This window comes from Phocoena sinus, chromosome 3 (genome assembly GCF_008692025.1).
Source record: "Phocoena sinus isolate mPhoSin1 chromosome 3, mPhoSin1.pri, whole genome shotgun sequence".
Lineage (NCBI taxonomy): Eukaryota > Metazoa > Chordata > Mammalia > Artiodactyla > Phocoenidae > Phocoena > Phocoena sinus.
This window is the reverse complement of record NC_045765.1, coordinates 70,340,351-70,353,716: the sequence shown is the minus strand read 5'-3', so window position 1 is coordinate 70,353,716 and position 13,366 is coordinate 70,340,351. Positions and strand designations below refer to the sequence as shown.

The following is a 13,366-nucleotide window of genomic DNA, read 5'->3' as shown; positions in this document are numbered from 1 at the left end:
TAATAGCTTTACAATGGTGTGTTAGTTTCTGCTTTATAACAAAGTGAATCAGTCATACATATGTCCCCATATCTCTTCCCTCTTGCATCTCCCTCCCTCCCAACCTCCCTATCCCACCGCTCTAGGTGGTCACAAAGCACCGAGCTGATCTCCCTGTGCTGTGCGGCCACTTCCCACTAGCTAGCTATTTTACGTTTGGTAGTGTATATGTGTCCATGCCACTCTCTCACTTTGTCCCAGCTTACCCTTCCCCCTTCCCGTATCCTCAAGTCCATTCTCTAGTAGGTCTGCATCTTTATTCCCATCTTGCCCCTAGGTTCTTCTGACCATTATTTTTTTTCCTTTTAGATTCCTTATATATGTGTTAGCATACGGTATTTGTTTTTCTCTTTCGGACTCACTTCACTCTGTATGACAGTCTCTAGGTCCATCCACCTCACTACAAATAACTCAGTTTTGTTCCTTTTTATGGCTGAGTAATATTCCATTGTATATATGTGCTGCATCTTCTTTATCCATTCATCTGTTGATGGACACTTAGGTTGTTTCCATCTCCTGGTTATTGTAAATAGAGCTGCAATGAACATTTTGGTACATGACTCTTTTTGAATTATGGTTTTCTCAGGGTATCTGCCCAGTAGTGGGATTGCTGGGTTGTATGGTAGTTCTATTTTTAGTTTTTTAAGGAACCTCCATACTATTCTCTAGTGTCTGTATCAATTTACATTCCCACCAGCAGTGCAAGAGGGTTCCCTTTTCTCCACACCCTCTCCAGCATTTATTGTTTGTAGATTTTTTGATGATGGCCATTCTGACCGGTGTGAGATGATATCTCATTGTAGTTTTGATTTGCATTTCTCTTATGATTAATGATGTTGAGCATTCTTTCATGTGTTTGTTGGCATTCTGTATATCTTCTTTGGAGAAATGTCTATTTATGTCTTCTGCCCATTTTTGGATTGGGTTGTTTGTTTTTTTGATATTGAGCTGCATGAGTTTTTTTGATATTGAGCTGCATGAGTTGCTTGTATGTTTTGGAGATGAATCCTTTGTCAGTTGCTTCATTTGCAAATATTTTCTCCCATCTGAGGGTTGTCTTTTCGTCTTGTTTATGGTTTCCTTTGCTGTGCAAAAGCTTTGAAGTTTTATTAGGTCCCATTTATTTTTGTTTTTATTTCTATTTCTCTAGGAGGTGGGTCAAAAAGGATCTTGCTGTGATTTAAGTCAGAGTGTTCTGCCTATGTTTTCCTCTAAGAGTTTGATGGTGTCTGGCCTTACATTTAGGTCTTTAATCCATTTTGAGTTTATTTTTGTGTATAAAAATATGGAACGCTTCACGAATTTGCATGTCATCCTTGCGCAGGGGCCATGCTGATCTTCTCTGTATCGTTCCAATTTTAGTATATGTGCTGCCGAAGTGAGCACGGCTTGACTTTTTGATGTTGCCTGAACTCTGTAGTTCTAAAGAATAATTTGATAATAGCAGCAGTGGCTGTTTCTAAGATTAACACTTGTCATAGTATTGCCTTCTAAGAATTAGAAAAACTTCTCTTCATTCTTTATACTGACCCTTCTGCCTTCTTGGTTTATGTCTTGTTTATTGGTGTATTTAGCCCTGTCTCCTAGCTAAGTGGGCTTTGGTGATTCCATATTGTATGAACACTTTATCATACTGTTCACTTTTGAGAAAGGTTGTAGGTAATAGTATAAGCCTTTAAACATGGGTATATGCATTAAATAATTTCTAAAATTTCTTTTATTCAGTAAGTTGGCAGATTAGAGTTTCTCTGACCATGTTTTAAGAACTTAAGAAATTCTGCTCTTTCTGTATATCTTATAAGTGTCTTTTTGAGAAAAAAGAAAGAAAATATTGTCAAAACCATGAAAGTTAAGTGAATAAAATAATTAGAACATTACCTGTTATATTTTGGTTTTAACAAAAATAATGAAGAATACTATACAGGTGAGATGGTGGTTAGTGTAAACTTATTTCAGCCTAAATAACCAACAGTTTATGTAGCAGCTTCTTAGACTTCCTTTTTCTGTATTAGCTTAAGTGCATTTAGAAGACATCTTAAGTGAATGTAATATTTCTGTCTCTTTTTAGAGGCCTTTCTGTATGGGAATTTCTATAAGTTATGCATTGTGAAACTTTTACTAATTTATATGTGAATATGTATATTGGTACTGTTGGATAGAAGTGTACAACATTTTTCTGTTAAATTTGTAGTTTATGGAGAATGTGTGTGTTTAAAGAATGCTATGCATTATCAATATAAGAAAGAAAGGTTAACCGATAGTGATTTCAATTTGGTTTATATGGTCCAGGTATTAGGACAGTTTATGTTGTGTGGTAATTATACTATTAATACTTTCAGTGATTAATTAATAGACAGTAATCTTACATAAAAAACAGACCTTATTTTTGAATAGGGTATAACTAAATGGTGATGAAGGACTTAATTTTCTGAAATACAGCATCATTTTTGTAATTCCGTATGTAATCATAAGAAGTATAAAGCCATGAAAAATAATATGATTTCATGTTTTATTTTTGATTTAAATATAAAGAAGCATATTGTGAGAAGAACAGATTTGTAAGCTTGCAGATTGGGGGTAAAAATGGTAAGAGAGAATCCATTTTTTCTTAACTGTTTATGCCTAAAGAGGATAGAAACTGAATAATATATAATATATAATATTTATTCAGTATTCCATATATTATAATAAACATTACTTGTTTGTAGGTGATGTTACTTTTTAATGTCCTTTGAAATTAAGACTAATTTTTAAATGTGTAAATAGAATTGTCACTGAAAGGACTCTTCTGTTTTACAGTGGGGTGGCTTTTCCTTTTATTTGGGGTTAATTGCTAGAATATTACTAAATGTGGGTGATGTGGTATTTTAATGGAATGACTGTTACCAAGTTTGGAACTCATTGCACCTGTTTGTTCATATCAGGGCTTCCTAATTGGACAGAACAGTAATTCTCAAACTTTTGGGTCTCATAATCCTTTTAGACTCCTAAAACTTTTTGAGGATCCTAGAGGGCTTTTGTTATTGTGGGTTATAGCTGTGGATATTTACCATATGAGAAATTAAAACAAATATAAAAATATTGCTGTATTCATTTTAAAATAACAACAATAGTATTTTAAAATCACAACTAGCGCTATTTTCCAAATTTGAGAAAAGTGGCCTTGTTTTACATGTTGTGCACATCTCCTTAATGTCTGGCTTAATAAAAAACAATGGATTCTGCCTTCAGACCATTGCCATATCACATTCACGTAGCCTCTGGAAAACTTGACTTTCACTTGTGAGAGAATGAGAGTGAAAAAGATAAATAACATCTTGGTGTTATTATAAAAATAATTTTGATGTCACTGCCCTCCTGAAAGTGTCTCATGGACCACTTCCTCCTGTCCCTAAGTGTCTCTGGACCATGTGTTGAGAACTGCTGAGCTAGAAGTATAAGCATTTGTGCTAAAGGTTAAGAATGCCTGAAAGCAAAACCTCCTTGGAAAAGAACATAGCCTGTGTGATAATTCTGTACTTAGTATTTCTAATCAGATTTTAGTTATTCTTTTTTTTTTTTAATGGTCTTAGTTGCAGTACATGGGGTCTTCCATTGCGGTGTGCAGGCTTCTCTCTAGTTGTGGCGCATGGGCTCTGTAGTGTGGTACTTGGGCTCTCTAGCTGTGGTGTACAGGCTTAGCTGCCCCGCAGCATGTGGGATCTTTGTTCCCCGACCAGGGATCGACCAGCGTCCCCTACATTGCAAGATGGATTCTTAACCACTGGACCACCAGGGAAGTCCCAGATTTTAGTTTTTCTTGATCAAATCTGTAGAGTTTAAATTTCCTGTTAAGACTGTTAATACTGTTGTTCTAATCCTTCCTACATGAACAATACTGGACCTGAAAATGGAAAGAAACATCATGATAATATTTCTTTTAATAACATGCTTAACTGTTGCCCACCTATAAGGAACTGAAGTACCAAGCAGTATTGACAGTATTAGGCATCCAAGTGTTATTTTCTGACTTTAATTAATTAATGTTGTTTTGTCACGTAAGTGGAATGCTGAAATATAAAATGAAGTGTTCAATTAAATTAATTTTGGGAGAGTGATGGTGAGATTGTATTTTCATATAATGTGTGAATTTTGTATTCTTGCCCATTCTTGAGCTTTTCTGGGGAAAAAATATACTTCTCTTGAATATTGGGGATGCTGATAAGCATCACTGAAAATTAGTGATGTTTGAAGCTATCAGACTAACTTTCATCAACTCACCATCAATGACTTTTTATAGTAGTCTCAAAAATACTCTTAGAACAATTGGAATTGGGTGGAGTAAAAGTTTATAGTTGAAAATTCACTGGGTGTAAGAACAAATAAAAAAGCTTGCTTTTGCCCATGAGTTGGATTGTATTCGTGCAGTTCAGTAGCCAAAAACTTTGATCAAGAGACACAGCTGGTAACTTAAAACATTCATTACTCTTTGTTCTCAGCCTTCTTTCTGAGTCTCTCTTCTTTCTTGCCCTCTTGTCCTTCACCTCTCCCACTTTGAAAAACCCCTTTCTTGTGTATCATATTTATATTGATGTGGTTGTTTTGTTTGGTGTTTGCTTAGGGTACTCCTCAGCCCCTGTTTGTTAGTTGCAACTTTTCCTAACTCATAACAATTTAATTTGTTTGCTCAGTGTTAGAAAACTGCCCAGACTTGTCCTGGGAAATGAAATTTTAGTTTGGTCTTTACAGTGTTTGCTTTATATTCTTGATTTAAAAAAAAAATATATGACTCTTGATCCTATACTTCAATGATAAAATATGTGTTGAAATACATTAGTAGTTACGTAAGAAGTTTTTGCATTCATTGACTCATAAAACAATATGTATCTCAAAGAGTCAGAGTGAAATCGTCTTTTTTTTCACCAAAGATCTGTGCTGAGTCATGTTTTAAGGTAAAATTATGTTGCGTGATAAAGCTGAGGTATTTTTATTTGGATTTGAGACTAAATGTCTGTTTAATTTACTCAGTGAAATGTAATGCTGTTTATGGAATTTAGCCATCTTGGGTAAGGTAGAGATAGATATTTTTGAGACACTTTGAAACCATTAAAGGAAGGAAGTTTTGAAGAAAATTGAAGCAGTTCTCATTTGTCCCTTTATTGATCTTTTTCTTGGTGTTATTTTAGAAACCCAAAGTTATATTATGTGTATAGCTTGATTGAATGTACATGTTAGGTACACAGTAATTCTCTCAACAATGAGTTGGCTTATATGAAATACAGCAGATCAGATTTACTTATGCTTACATCTCTTCAACTCTGAGAAATTCTGTGTGAATAATTATGAATTTTGAGTCATGCTTAATAGATAAGTTTGAAAAGAGGAGACTTGAAGGTTGGGTAAAAGGAAAAGTTGGCAATTTGGATAGCAGAACTGGTAGAAAAATTTGAAATGCAGCCTTAGAAAAGCTCAAACAGTAAGGCAGAGTAAATCTGAGCCTTAGAATGGATCCATTTCTTCTGTTAAGGACGTATGGTAGGAAGGGAGAGGAAGCCAAAATTATTTTATAGGGTGACAGAGTCTGAATAGTACACAGTTGACCTTTGAACAGTGTGGGTTTGAACAGTGTGGGTTCACTTATACATGGATTTTTTTCAATAGTAAATACTACAGTACTATACAATATAAGGTTGGTTGAATCCGAGGATCTGGAACCACAGACACAGAGGAACTGAAATATGTATATGGAGGGCTGACTATAAGTTATACATGGATTTTTGACTGCATGGAGGGTCACTGCCCCTAACTCCTGTGTTTTTCAAGGGTCAACTCTACTTTGCTTAATTCTGAGTAGCTCCAAAATGAAGTTAATAGTAAAGAGTAGAAGTAAGGCTCTGTAACTTTAAATATTAGGGAGAGTATTTGAGAAATACTTGCTCAGTTATAGTTAATACTTGGATTAAATAAATGTGGTCTAAATCTTTTTCCAATTCAAGTTTTTCTTTGTAGTCCCAGAATAATATTTTTAAGTTATGTAAGTTTCAGGTGTGCAGCATTATAATTTGACATCTGTACAGGCATACCTTGTTTCATTGTGCTTTGCTTTATTGTGCTTCACAGATTTTTTTTTTTTTTTTTTTTTTACAAATTGAAAGTTTGTGGCAACCCTACAATGAGCAAGTCTTCAATGCCATTTTTCCGACAGCATCTGCTCACACCTTGTCTCTGTGTCACATTTTGGTAATATCTACAGTATTTCAAACTTTTCCATTATTATTATATTTGTTACAGTGATCTGTGATCAGTGATCTTTGATGTTACTACTATGACTCACTGAAGGGTCAGATGATGGTTAGCATTTTTAGCCATAAAGTGTTTTTAAGGTATTAATAAGGTATGTACATGGTATTTTTAGACAATACTACTGTACACTTAATAGACTACAGTATAGTATAAATAAAACTTTTGTATGCACCAGGAAACCAAAAAATTCATCTGACTTTATTTCGGTATTCCCTTTATTGTGGTGGTGTGGAACTGAACCCAAAATATCTCCTAAATATGCCTGTACACACTACAAAGTGATCATCAGCACGTTTCTAGTTACCATCCATCACCATACAGCTGACCCCCTTTACCCATTTCACCCATTCCACCCAACTCCCTTTCCCTTTGGTAAACACTAATCTGATCTCTGTATCTATGAGTTTGTTTTTGTTTTATTTTGTTTGTTCATTTGTTTTTTTACGTTCCACACGAGTGAAATTTTACGGTATTTGTCTTTCTTAACTTACATCACTTAACATAAAACTTTCAGGGTCCATCCATGTTGTCGCAAATGGCAGGATTGGATTTAATTCTTTTTTTGTGGTGGGGTAGTTTTCCTTTGTGTATGTGGACCACATTTTCTTTATCCATTCATGCACCCATGGACACTTAGGTTATTTCCATATCTTGGCCGTTGTAAATAATGCTGCAATAAACGTAGGGGTTCATATATCTTTTCAAATTGTTTTTGTGTTCTTCAGATAATACCTAGAAGCAGAATAGCTGGGTCAGATGGGAGTTCTATTCTTAATTTTTTGAGGAATCTCTATACTGTTTTCCATGGTGGCTGCACCAATTTTCAGTCCCACCAACAGTGTACAAGGGTTTCCTTTTCTCCACATCTTCTCCAATATTCATAATTTTTTTCTTTTTGCTAATAGCCATTCTGACAGGTGTGAGGTGATGTCTCATTGTGGTTTTGATTTGCATTTCCCTCATAATTAGTGATGTTGAACATCTTTTCATGTACCTTTTGGCCATCTGTATGTCTTCTTTAGAAAAATGTCTATTCATTAAAAAATGTCCATTTTTAAATCAACTTGTTTGTTTTTGAGTTGTATGTGTTCTTTATATATTTTGGATAATAATCCCTTATTGGATTTACAAATATCTTCTCCCACTCAGTAGGTTGCCTTTTTGTTTTGATGATGGTTCCCTTCACTGTGCAGAAACTTTTTAGTTTGATGTAGTCCCATTTGTTCATTTTTACTTTTGTTTCCCTTGCTTTTGGAATTAGAGCCACAAAAATATCTCTAAAACTCATATAAATGAAGTTACCTCCTATGTTTTCTTCTAGGAGTTTTATGGTTTCAGGTCTTACATTCAGGTCTTTAATCCATTTTGAGTTAATTTTTGTGTGTGATGTGAGATAGTGGTCTAGTTTGATTCTTTTGGCTGTAGCTGTCCAGTTTTCCCAGCACCATTTATTGAAGAGACTATTCTTTCTCCATGTATGTTCTTTGCTCCTGTGTTGTCAATTAATTGCCCATATATTTGTGGTTTTATTTCTGGACTCTAAGTTCTGTTCCATTGATCTGTGTGTCTGTTTTTGTGTGAGTTCCATACTGTTTTGATTACTGTAGTTTTGTAGTGTACAGTTGACCCTTGAACATTATGGAGGTTAGGGTTACCACTCTCTATGCAGTTGCAAATTCATGTATAACTTATAGTTGGCCCTTGGTATACAGAGTTCCTCCATATCCATGGTTCTGCATTCTTGGATTAAACCAACCTTGGATTGTGTAGTACTCTATCTAGTATTTGTTATTGAAAAAAATCCGTGGGTAAGTGCATTTCAAACATGTGCTGTTTAAAGGTTTGCTGTAGTTTGAAATCAGGGAGCATGATAACCTCCAACTTTGTTCTTCTTTCTCAGGATTGTTTTGGCTATTTGGTGTGTTTTGTGGTTCCATACAAAGTTTAAGATTGTTTTAGTCATGTGAAATATGCCATTGGAATTTTGATAGGGATTGCATTGAATCTATAGATTGCTTTGGGTAGTATAGACATTCTAACAATATAAATTCTTTCAGTCCATAAGCATGAAATATCTTTCCATTCATTTGTGTCTTCTTTGATTTCTTTCATCAGTGTCTTAAAGTTTTCAGTGTATAGGTCTTTCACCTCCTTGGTTAAATTTATTGCTAGGTATTTTATTCTTTTTTATGTAGTGGTAAACGGGATTTTCTTAATTTCTGTTTCTGATAGTTCATTCTTAGTGTATAGAAAAACCACAGACTTCAGTATATTGATTTTGTATCCTGTGACTTTACTGAATTCATTTATTTGTTTGAACAGGTTTTATTTGTGGCATCATTAGAACTTTGTATATATAGTATCATGTCATCTGCAAATAGTGACAGTTTTACTTCTTTCTTTCTGATTTGGATCACTTTTATTAATTTTTCTTGTCTTTTTTCTTGTCTAATTGCTATGGCTAGGATTTCCAGTACTGTGTTGAATAGAAGTGGTGAGAGTGGGTATCCTTCTCTTATTCCTGATCATCACTGAGTATGTTAGCTGTGGCTTTGTCATACATGGCCTTTATTAGGTTGAAGTACGTTCACTCCATACCCACTTGGTTGAGAATTTTTATCATAAATGGATGTTGAATTTTGTCAAATGCTTTTTCTGCATCTAATGAGATGATCATGTGATTTTTTTTTTTTTTTTTTTTTGCGGTACGCGGGCCTCTCACTGTTGTGGCCTCTCCCGTTGCGGAGCGCAGGCTCAGCGGCCATGGCTCACAGGCCTAGCCGCTCCGCGGCATGTGGGATCTTCCCAGACCGGGGCACGAACCCGTGTCCCCTGCATCGACAGGTGGACTCTCAACCACTGCGCCACCAGGGAAGCCTGATCATGTGATTTTTATCCTTCATTTTGTTAATATATGGTATCATGTTGATTGATTTGCAGATGTTGAATATTCTTGCATCCTTGGAATAAATCCCACTTGATCATGGTGTATGATTTTTTTAATGTATTGCTTGATTTGGTTTGCTCATATTTTGTTGAGGGCTTTTCCATTTTTGTTCATCAAGGATATTGGCCTGTAATTTTCTTTTATGGTGTCCTTGTCTGGTTTTGGTATCAGCATAATGGTAGCTTCATAAAATGTGTTTGGAAGGTGTTCTTCCTCTTTAATTTTTTGGAAGAGTTTGAGAAGGAGTTTGACAAGGATTGGTATTCTGTGAATGTTTTGTATAATTTGCCAGCGAAGCCATCTGATCCCAGACTTCTGTTTGTTGGGAGCTTTCAATTATAGTTTCAGTCTCCTTACTAGTAATTGTTCTATTCAAATTTTCTATTTCTTCTTGATTCAGTCTTGGAAGCTTGGATGTTTCTAGGAATTTTCTGTTTTTTTCTAGGTTGTCTAATTTGTTGGTGTAGAATTGTTCATAGGAGTACCTTATGATATTTTGTATTTCTGTGGTATCAGTTGTAATTTCTCCTCTTTCATTCTGATTTTATTTGTTTGAGTCCCCTCTTTTTCTTTTTCTGGGGGGGTTTAGTCTAGCTAACGATTTGTCAATTTTGGTTATCTTTCCAAAGAACTAGCTCTTAGGTTCATTGATCTTTTCTGTTGTTTTTTAAATGTCTATTTCATTTATTTCCACTCAGATCTTTATTATTTCCTTTCTTCGAATGTGGAGCTTCATTTATTCTTTTTATGTTTTCTTTATGTGTAAATTTAGATTATTTATTTTGGATTTTTCTCGTTTCTTGAGGTAGGCCTATATTGCTATGGTCTTTCTTCTTTGAACTGCTTTTGCTGCATCTCATGGATTTTGGTACATTATATCTCTGCTTTCATTTGTCTCTAGGTATTTTTTTGATTTCTTTAGTGACCTATTGGTTGTTTGGTAGCATGTTGTTTAATTTCCACGTTTCTGTGGTTTTTACTATTTTCTTTTTGTGATTGATATTTAGTTTCATAGTATTGTGGCCAGAGAATATGCTTGATATGATTTCAGCCTTTCTGAATTTATATTGAGACTTTTTTTGTGACCTAATATATGATCTATCCTGGAGAATGTTTCATGTGCACTTGAAAAGAATGTATATTTTGGTGCTTTTGGATGGAATGTTCTATATGTTAAGTCCGTGTGATCTAATGTGTGATTTAAGTTTGATGTTTTCTTTTTAATTTTTTTTCTGGATGATCTATCCATTGATGTAAGAAGGGTGTTAAAGTCCTCTGCTATTATTGTTTTGCTTTCAATTTCTCCCTTTAAGTCTGTTAATATTTGTGTTGTATATCTTAGTGCTCCTCTACTGGATGCGTATACATTTATAAATGTTGTATCTTCTTGCTGGATTGACACCTTTATCATTATGTTTGCCCTTGTTGTCTTTTAATATAGTCTTTGTTTTAAAGTCTGTTTTGTCTGATATGAGTATAGCTACTCCAACTTTCTTTTTATTTACATTTGCATTGAAATTTTTTCCATTCCTTCACTTTCAGTCTGTGTGAGTCCTTTCTCCTGAAGTAAGTCTTGTGTAGGCAGCATATAGATGGATCTGTTTTTTTGTTTTTTTTTTTTAATTTAAACAGTCCCTCACTGTCTTTTTCTTGGCTATTTTAGTCCACTTGAAGTAGTTATTGATAAGTATGTACTTGTCATTGTGTTAATTGTTTTCTGGTTGTTTTTGTAGTTCCTCTCTGTTCCTTTCTTCTCTTTCCCTCTTCCTTCGTGTTTTGGTGGTTTTCTTCAGTGTTATATTTAAATTTCTTTCCATTTTCTTTTGTATATTTACTGTAAGTTTTTTTCCCTGTTACTGTAAAGTTCATATATAGCATCCTATGTAAGTAGTAGCCTGTTTTAAGCTGGTAGCAAATTAAATTTGAACACATTCCAAAGCTTTATCTTTTTACTACTCCAGGCCCCTGCCCCAGTGTTTTATACTTTTGATGATACATTTTACCTCTTAATTTTATGCATCCCTTAACTAACTATTGGAATTTAATTTAAATTTACCACTTCTTGTCTTTAAACCATCATGTTTGCTTTATAAGTGATTGATCCACTACCTTTATTATATATTTACCTTTTCCAGAAAGATTTTTTACTTGCATGTGTTTTCTTATTATTAATTAGTGCTTTTTCTTTTCAGCTTAAGAAATCTCTTAAATATTTCTTGTAGGGCCAGTTTTGTGGTGATGAACTCCTTTAAGCTTTTGTTTATCTGGGAAACTCTTGATCCCTTCTTCAATTCTGAATGATAAATTTGCTAGGTGGAGAATTCTTGTTGGGGGTTTTTTCCTTTTAGCACTTTGAATAGGTTATGCCACTCACTACTGGCCTGTAAAGTTTCTGCTGAAAAATCTGCTGATAGTCTTATGGAGTTTACGTTGTATGTAACAAGTTGGTTTTCTCTCGCTGCTTTTAGGATCTTCTCTTTATCCTGAACTTATACCATTTTAATTATAATGTGTCTTGGTGTATGTCTATTTGGGTTAATCTTTTTTGGAACTCTCTGGGATTCCTGGACCTGGATATTTGTTTCCTTCCCCAGATTAGAGAAATTTTTGGCCATATTTCTTCAGATAGTTTTTCTGGCCCCTTTTCTCTCTCTTCTTCTTCTGGGATCCATATAATGCAAATGTTATTTTGCTTGATGCTGTCTCAATGGTTTCTTAAATTAATTTCACTTTTTAAAATTCTACTTTTCATTTTGCTTCTCTGTCTGGATGAGTTCAGTTGTTTTGTCTTGCAGCTCACTGATGGATTCTTTTACTTCATCCAGTCTACTGTTGAACTCCTCTAGTATATTTTTCAATTGAGTTATAACCTCTTTGGTACTTTCCTATATTTCAATCCCTGTGGAAGCTCTCACTGTGTTCATCCATTCTCCTCCTGAGTTTGGTGAACATCTTTATGACCAAGAAGTGACAAACTAAAGAGTGGAAATGGGTTATTAAGAGATTGCTAAATTAAGAGCATAGAAGTTAGCACTTTCAGTGGAATAGAAGGGGGAAAGCATTGTAGAAATATTTTTTAAAACTCAGTAGCTGAGAGCTATTGGTAAGTCTTAATTGCATCTCTAGGCTCTTGATGTATATAGCATACTAAAATCAGTATTTCAGAGTTGAATAAATGTTAGAGTCTCTCATCCACTATTTCTAAGCCTTTTATCTGTTTTTACTTATAATGGGGGTAGATATGACTCAAATATGACATGAGTGGCTCTAGTAAGAAGATAATGATTCTCAGTGGCAGGGGGAAGTGTGTGTGTGTGTGTGTGTGTGTGTGTGTGTGTGTGTGTGTGTGGTGTGGGGTGGTACAGGGTGGTGATGTGTACACATGGGGGCGTATGAGAATCTCTATTTTGGGGGAGGAGACCATGTACACAATTTGAACTTGTCTCCTTCCCCTACCCCTGTCATGATTATATTATCTTACCTTCCTATCTTCAGCTGTTCTGCTGCCTTTCTCATACTCACATTTTAGAAAAACTGGTCTTATCTAAACTACTAATATAGATAAACTGAAGTCAGCTTGAGAGGTTGAATAGTTAGTATTAAGCCAAACTAAGAACCTAGCTATCCTGGCTTCTAGTTCAATGTTTTGTTTTGCCCATGCAATAATTATTATGCAAAATGATAAAATAAACAACAGAGTGAAATTATGTTTTCCATACTCTTTATTTTAAAAAGGATGGGAAGGTTTTAGTATATTTTAGAAAGATTTTTTCCTTTCTAAAATCATTACACAAAACAAAACAAAAAATACTCATAAGTAAAACTGAGACGTTTAAGATGGAAGTTGTTCATTTCCTCATAACGAATAAATAGATACAATGGTAAGATAAAATGATCCCCTATTATATGTTAGTTTATTGGGAGTCTGTTCTAAAAATAAAATACGGATGATTTTTATGTATTTAGACTTTATATTTGGAGTTTGTATTATTTTGTGTTGTTGCATAATGATTTATTTAGTAATTAGTGACATAGAGTAAGAGACTTTATTATCTCCCAATTTCTATTGGTCATGAGTCCAGGCATAGCTTAGCTTTG

At 34.4% G+C, this 13,366-nt stretch overlaps 1 protein-coding gene and 1 non-coding gene across 15 annotated transcripts in view; one reads left to right on the top strand and one right to left on the bottom strand.

Moving 5' to 3' along the window:
• The window catches only part of CSNK1G3 (casein kinase 1 gamma 3), a 141,297-nt gene that overhangs the window by 64,784 nt on the left and 63,147 nt on the right, over positions 1-13,366 (top strand). The window lies entirely within an intron of this gene.
• LOC116752451 lies at positions 1,319-1,425 on the bottom strand. Its single transcript, XR_004349517.1, has one exon. It is a non-coding gene; the product is annotated as a U6 spliceosomal RNA (small nuclear RNA).